Here is a 7,465-nt window from a genome sequence, read left to right as displayed (position 1 = left end):
GGGATCTATATTGGCAATGTCTACCAAGGAGGTGGAAGTGAGGCGGAAACATCCGCAGTGGCGGAAGGCATGGACCTTGATGATTTATGGGAGGAGGCGGCCCGTAGAGGAAAGGGAAGGGAGGAGGAAGAGGAGGAGGAGAACAAGGAGGAGGAGCAAGCGGAAGGAGGAAGCAAGACGGTGAAGAATCGTTCCGAGTGGGCAAAATGGATGTCGGGCATTGGCAAGAAGAGGAAGCCCTCCGAGTAGTGGCGACTGCATGATTTGGGGCTCCTTGAGACATTTCTTTATCGTTTGAACTTTGAACAATTTAATTCTCGTGCTGCAAACCCGGCCATAAGGCTAAAACTAGTAGCCCTTGTATGGTAGGATGGTGTAGTGATCACCATGTGGACTCCATTGCATGTATGTTCGACCATAAGAGATCTTGGAGGCCATTAATGACCCAAATCTAGAATACCCATGGACACTCGGCCGAGTGCCATTTTCACTTGACCGAGTGGTGGTCCACTCGACCGAGTGACCCCCTTCACTCAATCGAGTATGCCAAATACAGACCCTGGAAACCTCCCATAAAGACCCTCACTCGACCGAGTGACACCCCTACTCGACCGAGTGACTTTTACTCGATCGAGTAACTCATAACTTGGACCGAGTACTATAGAATTTGACCATTTCTAGGAACCTTCGATCGCCTATGACGTATTTGACTTTGATTTTGGACTATACCGACCTCCTAAGAGTTGAGTGACCATAGGAACCCCATATGGTGAAATTTCATGAATTGTTTACATTTGATCTTGTCATTTGTTTGAGTAGTATATAAGAGTAGCCAAGTTACAAGTAATTATGTGATAACATAGAGTATATGAGGACATGTATGCATTCCGTAATAGTAGTTGATAAGTAAACAATAATGACAAGTACATGTCACATGGCGAGTATTTAACGCTTGTACGAGCGATAGCGGTTCGATACGTGATACGTGCATTTTATATAGCCTTTTTAGTCTTATTTTGCAAGTATTTCTATGCATTTTTATGTCGCTATGTATTGCAAAATGCCCCGAATTGGGTACTTTGGTATGTTTTGTCTGAATTGCAGAAACGAACCTGAAAGTGGTGAAACCGTACTCTTTTCGTCCTATTTAGTATGCATTATTGCGGAGACGAGATTGTTAGAGCGAGAATTATGCCTTGGAGTGCGTGAAGGGTGGTCAACGAAGCAGTCAGAGTCAACTTGAGAGGCTGATATGAAGAAAAGCACTCGATCGAGAAGTCTTTTGGTTCGATCGAGTGGTTTGGAGGACACGAGAGGTCGATCGAGTACTTTTAGTTACTCGATCGAAATGCTGATTTTTGGATGTCCTCGATCGAGAGGTATTTTGGCTCGATCGAGAGGATTAACTGATGAAGACCTCGATCGAGTGGTTTTATATCACTCGATCGAGAGGTTTTTGGTATTATGCGGGCTTAGTGACCCGTGATTAGTTTTATTTCGTTAAACTTTTATTTTCCTATTTAAGCTTACGCTAATTAGGTCATTAGGACGTTTTTATCATCTTAGAACTCTATAATCTTTCCTTCATACTCTTTACTGTAAACTTACTCTCCTTTCCTTTAATCTCTTGCTTGGATTTGGATTGTTCTCTACGCCGGATTGCTTGAGATTGTAATCATTCTTTCCTTATTGATCTTAATCTTATTGTTTCTTTTCTTTAATTCTTGTTTCTCCCTTAATTATTTCTGCCCTAATTCTAGATATGCTTAATTATTGTTGTTTCATCATGCCTTCAATTAGTATGCTTTATATTATTATTGTTGAGATCATTAGTAATATGAGTAGCTAATTTCTCTTATGTCGGGATTAGGAAATCCAGGGTAGGTGACGATGTAGCGAATAAACTAGATGATTTATTTGTGAGAACCTGTACCCATAGCAATTTAAATGTAATACCGACTTAGTTGAGTGCACGCTTCTAAGTTACCTTTAATCTGGTTAAATTTACTATTGGATCGGAAGATTGGATTAAATAGACCTACTATGAACAGTAGACTACCCTAATTAGGACGGGAGTTAAGTTAGTGGAAATATAGGATAGAAAGTGGACCGGAAGGACCTTTCCTGTATCCGTCTCACAGTAGATTGTCTAGGCTATTTGCAGCTGAGTCGATAGACTACCACGGTGAACCGAAATCCTGGCATGCTTTCTCTTATTTGAACATCTTTGTTATATTTTCTATCTTTATTGCTCTTGTTTAATCTCTCTTTCCTTTAATCCTTATTTAGTTTAGAAATCAATAATCAAACTCCCCATTTTGTGACCCTAATAGACGGACCTTTAACAGATATCTTGTCTCCCTGTGGAGATCGACCCTGCTTATCACTAGCTTCTTTTTTAGTTTTAATTAGGTTTATTTTTGGTACAAAACGACAGTATCAAATTTTGGCGTCGTTGCCGGGGAGGCAATAGCCCTATTTGTTTTTGTTTTCGTTTATTTTTATCCGTCTCAGAGAATTTCTATTCCTTGAGGCAGTTCTCACTTATTTCTTTTAGTGTTGTGTATGCCCAGGTCAAACAGGTCGGTATTAGTCCCAGCTGATCCTGAGCTAGAGAGATCTCTTTGGCATAGACTTCGTCTGCAAAGAAAGACTCGAAAGGAAGACTTTAGTACTTTCGAACCCAAGCTACAACATTTCCTTTTCGCAGATGACCCGTCTTTTGAAGAAGACAATCTCATTTCTACCAACAAGCCAGTAAAGATGCCTAACATTGCAAGTCACTCAGAGCCCAAAGCATTCTCGATTCCTAAAGGTTTCAATCTCACAACTGAGGACGGTAATACTTTCGATATCCGTCCGTCTTATAAAATCTGGTGGAAAGAAATCTGTACCAAGGTGTGGCGGGTGAAGATTCGTGAAAGCATATGGAAGTCTTTACTGACTATTGCTCTACTATTCCCGCCACTAAGGGAGTAACACAAGACAAGATAAAGGAAGTGCTTTTTCCTTTTTCTTTGACTGACTCAGCCCGTGAGTGGCTGACTAATCTTGACCGGACTGCTGCTAGTATCACCAACTGGGAGACTCTCGCACTTGCCTTCTACAAAAGATACTTCCCTCCACAACGCACTAATCAGCTGAGGGGTAAGATTACTAGTTTCAAGCAGGCACCTGATGAGACTTTCTATGAAGCTTGGTGCCGGTTCAAGAAGTTGGTGAGGTCTCTTCCTCACCATGGTTTTGATCAGTGGTTCTTGTGCAACCAGTTCTACAATGGGTTGTACGATGACCACTGAGCTATACTTGACGCCTCATCCAACGGGAGATTTCAAAAGAACATTGATGATGATAAGGGATGGGGCATTATTGAGGAGATGGCGACCCATTGTGCTGAATATGGGAACCCACAGGACGGTATTCGAACGGTCCATTCGGTTGATAAGGCAGTCGTGGCTCAGCTGGAAGCCATAAATGCTCGGTTTGATAGATTGAAGCTGCAATATGCTGGAGATCAACAGATGGTTCATCTGTTGACTAGACAGGAAACTATCACTTATGAGAGGTGTGGGAGCAATGACGGTCATACTGCTATTGACTGTCTGACTGAGAAGGAGCAAGTCCTTGCCTTTCAGCAATATAGGCAACGAGGAGGTTCTTATTAGAATAATCAAGGGGCAGTCCATCCCAATTTGAGGTGGACAACTCAGAATGTTCTCAATCTTACTCCTCCACCGCAGCAGCAGCAACCTTATGTCCCTCCTCACAAAGCTCAACAAGGCTTCCAAAAGCCTCCTTCTTTTCCTCCACCGCACCAAGGACCTTCATCTTCTAGTGGGGTAAGTGAAATGGGTGAGTTAAAGTCGATGATTCAATCATTGACTAAGAAGCTGCAACTAAGTGACCAACAAAAGGAAGCATCCATTAAGTCACTTGAAACTCAAGTTTCTCAACTCGCCGCCAATCAGTCCACGAGGAAACCGGGTTATTTGCCATCTCAATCTGAGAAGAACCCGCACGAGACGGCAAACTTGATAAATTTGCGGAGTGGTCGTTCTTATGAAGGACCAAAAATGTCGACTTTAGATGATATATCAGACCCGAGGGATGCTATTATGGAGGATGAACAGTCATTTGTCGCTGAAAAAATGCCGAGTACAAAGGAAATACTCGATCGACTGATTTCAGGTGGTCGTCGAGTAGAAATGATGCTGAAATTACTCGATCGAAAGGAATTATTGGTCGATTGAGTAGTCTAGATAATCAAGGCATCGATCGAGAGGTCCAAACCACTCGATCGAGTGAAAATATTGAAGAATCTGTTCGATTGAGTGAAAATTTACCTCGATCGAACACTGTTGCTATTGAGGAACTCGATCGAGAGGCTGAAAAATGCTCGATCGAGTGAAATATCACCTTAAAAGACTCGATCGAGAGGTAAAAAGACTTGATCGAGTGAAAAAGAGCTTGAACCTGCTGAGACGTTGGAAGAGAGAAACAAAGGGCTCGAGATTCCTATTATGGTGCCCTTCCCAAGGCGATTACAGAGCACTAAAGCCAATCAACAGTTCGGTAAATTTGTCGAGCTCCTGAAAAGCCTACGGGTTATTGTTCCATTCGCCGAGTTGCTGACACAAGTACCCTCTTACTTAAAGTTTATGAAAGAAATTTTGTTGCGTAAGAGGCACATAAACGATCATGAAACGGTAGCTTTAACTGAGGTAGGGACTGCCCTAGTTCAAAATAAGTTGCCACCTAAACAGTCAGACCCGGGTAGTTTCTCGATTCCGTGTCATATAAGAACCCATTTGATTAACAGTGCGCTATGCGATCTTGGTGCTAGTGTGAGCGTCTTACCTTTGTCTCTCGCTAAGAGACATGGTTTCACCAAATTCAATTGCACTAATATGACCGTACAGATGGCCGACCATAATATATCACGGCCGTTAGGAGTTATAGAGGACATACCTGTCAAAATCGGGAGATTCTTTATTCCTGTAGACTTCGTAGTGCTTGACATACCCGAGGACACTCACACCCCTATTATTTTAGGGAGACCATTTTTATTCACTGCTCGCGCAGTGATCGATGTCGGGGGTAAGACACTTACGTTTTAGGTAGGAGATGAAGAATTGATTTTTCATCAGTCTAAATCTCGTAGGGCTCCCATACAAGCTCAACCTTGCAATGCCCTATCCTCTACTGACTCAGAAATAGACACTTCAGCTGAGAGTGTTGAATTTTTTGCTACTATTGTAACCCCTCCGCCTCAGACTGAGAGCGAAAAGGAGGAACATTCTTCTGTTTTCCTTGCTGCAGGTACAGATGAAATAAATGCTGGAGTTGTCAACGGTCAAAGTGCAATTAAGGTCAATCAAAATGGGGATGCCAATGTCAAAGCTGATGGGAAAGACAAAGGGACGAAGAAAGTTCGTGCATACGTGAACGTTAACTATTCTCCCTCTACTGGTTCGAATTCAAGTTCATGGGGATCGAAGAGAACGGTCAAAGACGCTGAAGGGACCTCCTCCAGTCAGACGCCCTCCTTTGGGCTACTGAAATATTTTGGGAATTGAGCGAGGAATGCCCCGTTGTAAAAAATTGCAAAACTTTTTAAACTTCCGTCGAACTTCTTTATTGCATTTTTAGAACTGCTAGACTTTAGTTTAATTAGCATAGCGAATATTGACTATAGACTGTTATTTTGCGATTTGGTATTGTCGGGATATGTTTTCGAGTATTTTTATGCAGGTTTGGGGAGATAATGTCGCATTGTGATGAGTTACACGAAGAAAAGAACTCGATCGAGTACTTATTGTACTCGATCGAGAGGAATGCACAGGAAAAGGGTTCGATCGAGTAATTTTCAAATACTCGATCGAAATGGCGAAAACAGGGAGTTCTCGATCGAGTAAAATTCTGTTCGATCGAGCAGAATGAAGGTCAGACTCCTCGATCGAGTGATTTCAAATCACTCGATCGAGTGAAATTGACGACTACACGCAGGAAGTACCCCTTTAACTTCTATTTTTTTCATTCTATTTTATTCTTCATTTTGTCTTCCCTTTCGTGTGATAAGAACCCCAAAACGTCCATAATCTTTGCCCCTTTGCCAATTCAACACCCACATACTCATCCTTGCTAGCATATCGACACTTGCCCTCTTTTTTCCCCTTGAATTTCGTCCTTGTTGCGGTTGAATTTGGGAATTAGGGTTTGCAGGTTTTTCATTCAAAAATCCGTTATTTACATCAATTTTTGTCGATTCTCTCGTTTGTCTTGTGGGTTTCGTCATCAAGTAAGTTTACCCTTTAACTCTTTGTTAATTAATTGTTTTATTTCGTAATTATAGAGTAATTAGGGTATATGGTTTGCGGTTTCAATTCGAAATTCCGATTAAATTGGGGTTTTTTGTGGTTTATTGATTCAATTGCTTATTATTCCCCATTGCTTACTTGATTAGGATGTAAAGTAGTTCACTGCCTTCGACAAGTTCGACTGTAGTTCCATCCTCGACTGAGACGGTGGTCCCTGCTGTCACCACCGTCCTTTTTCCTTTAGTACTAGACCCGGCAAATAGATCAGGTCGTGTCGTGTTCGTGTTCGTGTCAACTTTAAACGGGTCACCACTACCCCAATCCTAACCCGACCCAATTACATAAACGGGTCATTTGTCTCAACCCTAACCCAACCCATTTAATTTTCCTATAACCTAACCCGACTTGTTTAACCCACTTATCTTTTAGCGTGTCATTTTTAACCCACTTAACCCGTTTAACCCAATAAACTAATAAAATAAACCAAACTTAATAAGCCTATAATCCCACAATTGAGGAATGAAAATACATATTTTTAAGTTATTTAGGTGGATTATTGACACTTTTAAATAAGCGGGTTATTCGTGTCGGGTTCGTGTCAAAAGAGCTCAACCCTAACCCGACCCATTTAAGTTTTGTGTCGTGTCCGTGTCAACCCAATTACATAAATGGGTCACAACGTCTTGACCCTAACCCGCTAATTTCGTGTCGGGTTCGTGTCGTGTTTTCGAGTCGTGTCAATAATTGCCACCTCTAGTTAGTACCGCTGCTACGTCCCCTGTTTCACCTGTTGTTACTGCTGGTGCTACCTCTGCTACTGCTGCTAGTTCCGTTTCTGTCACGGCTAGCTCCGCTTCTACTTGTGTGTCGACTTCAGTCTCTGTCTCAGCTAGCTCTGCTGCTAGCTCTGCCTTTGTTTCCGTCTCTACTGCTTCTACTGCTGCAGCCACAGCTAGCACTTCTAGTACGGTGACCACCCCTATTGCGTGGTCACCAGCTGTCACAGCTGCCTACAGGGCCGCTCTAGTACCTCGTCCCGCTACTGGACGGGCTTCTTCTTCAGGTACTAGAGGGCGAGGTCGCGGATGAGCTAAATCTTCTGCTGGCCGCTCTGCTGGCCGAGTCACCATCCGAGTGGATGATTCACT

General features: G+C 42.5%; 1 non-coding gene across 1 annotated transcript; it reads right to left on the bottom strand.

The window, feature by feature from the left end:
* Positions 1-3,138: 3,138 nt before the first annotated feature.
* Positions 3,139-3,244, bottom strand: LOC141625170 (small nucleolar RNA R71). The gene has a single exon (XR_012534965.1). It is a non-coding gene; the product is annotated as a small nucleolar RNA R71 (small nucleolar RNA).
* Positions 3,245-7,465: the final 4,221 nt, after the last annotated feature.

This window comes from Silene latifolia, chromosome X (genome assembly GCF_048544455.1).
Source record: "Silene latifolia isolate original U9 population chromosome X, ASM4854445v1, whole genome shotgun sequence".
Classification (NCBI taxonomy): domain Eukaryota; kingdom Viridiplantae; phylum Streptophyta; class Magnoliopsida; order Caryophyllales; family Caryophyllaceae; genus Silene; species Silene latifolia.
The sequence above is the reverse complement of the archived record's forward strand: the minus strand, read 5'-3'. Positions and strand labels throughout refer to the sequence as shown.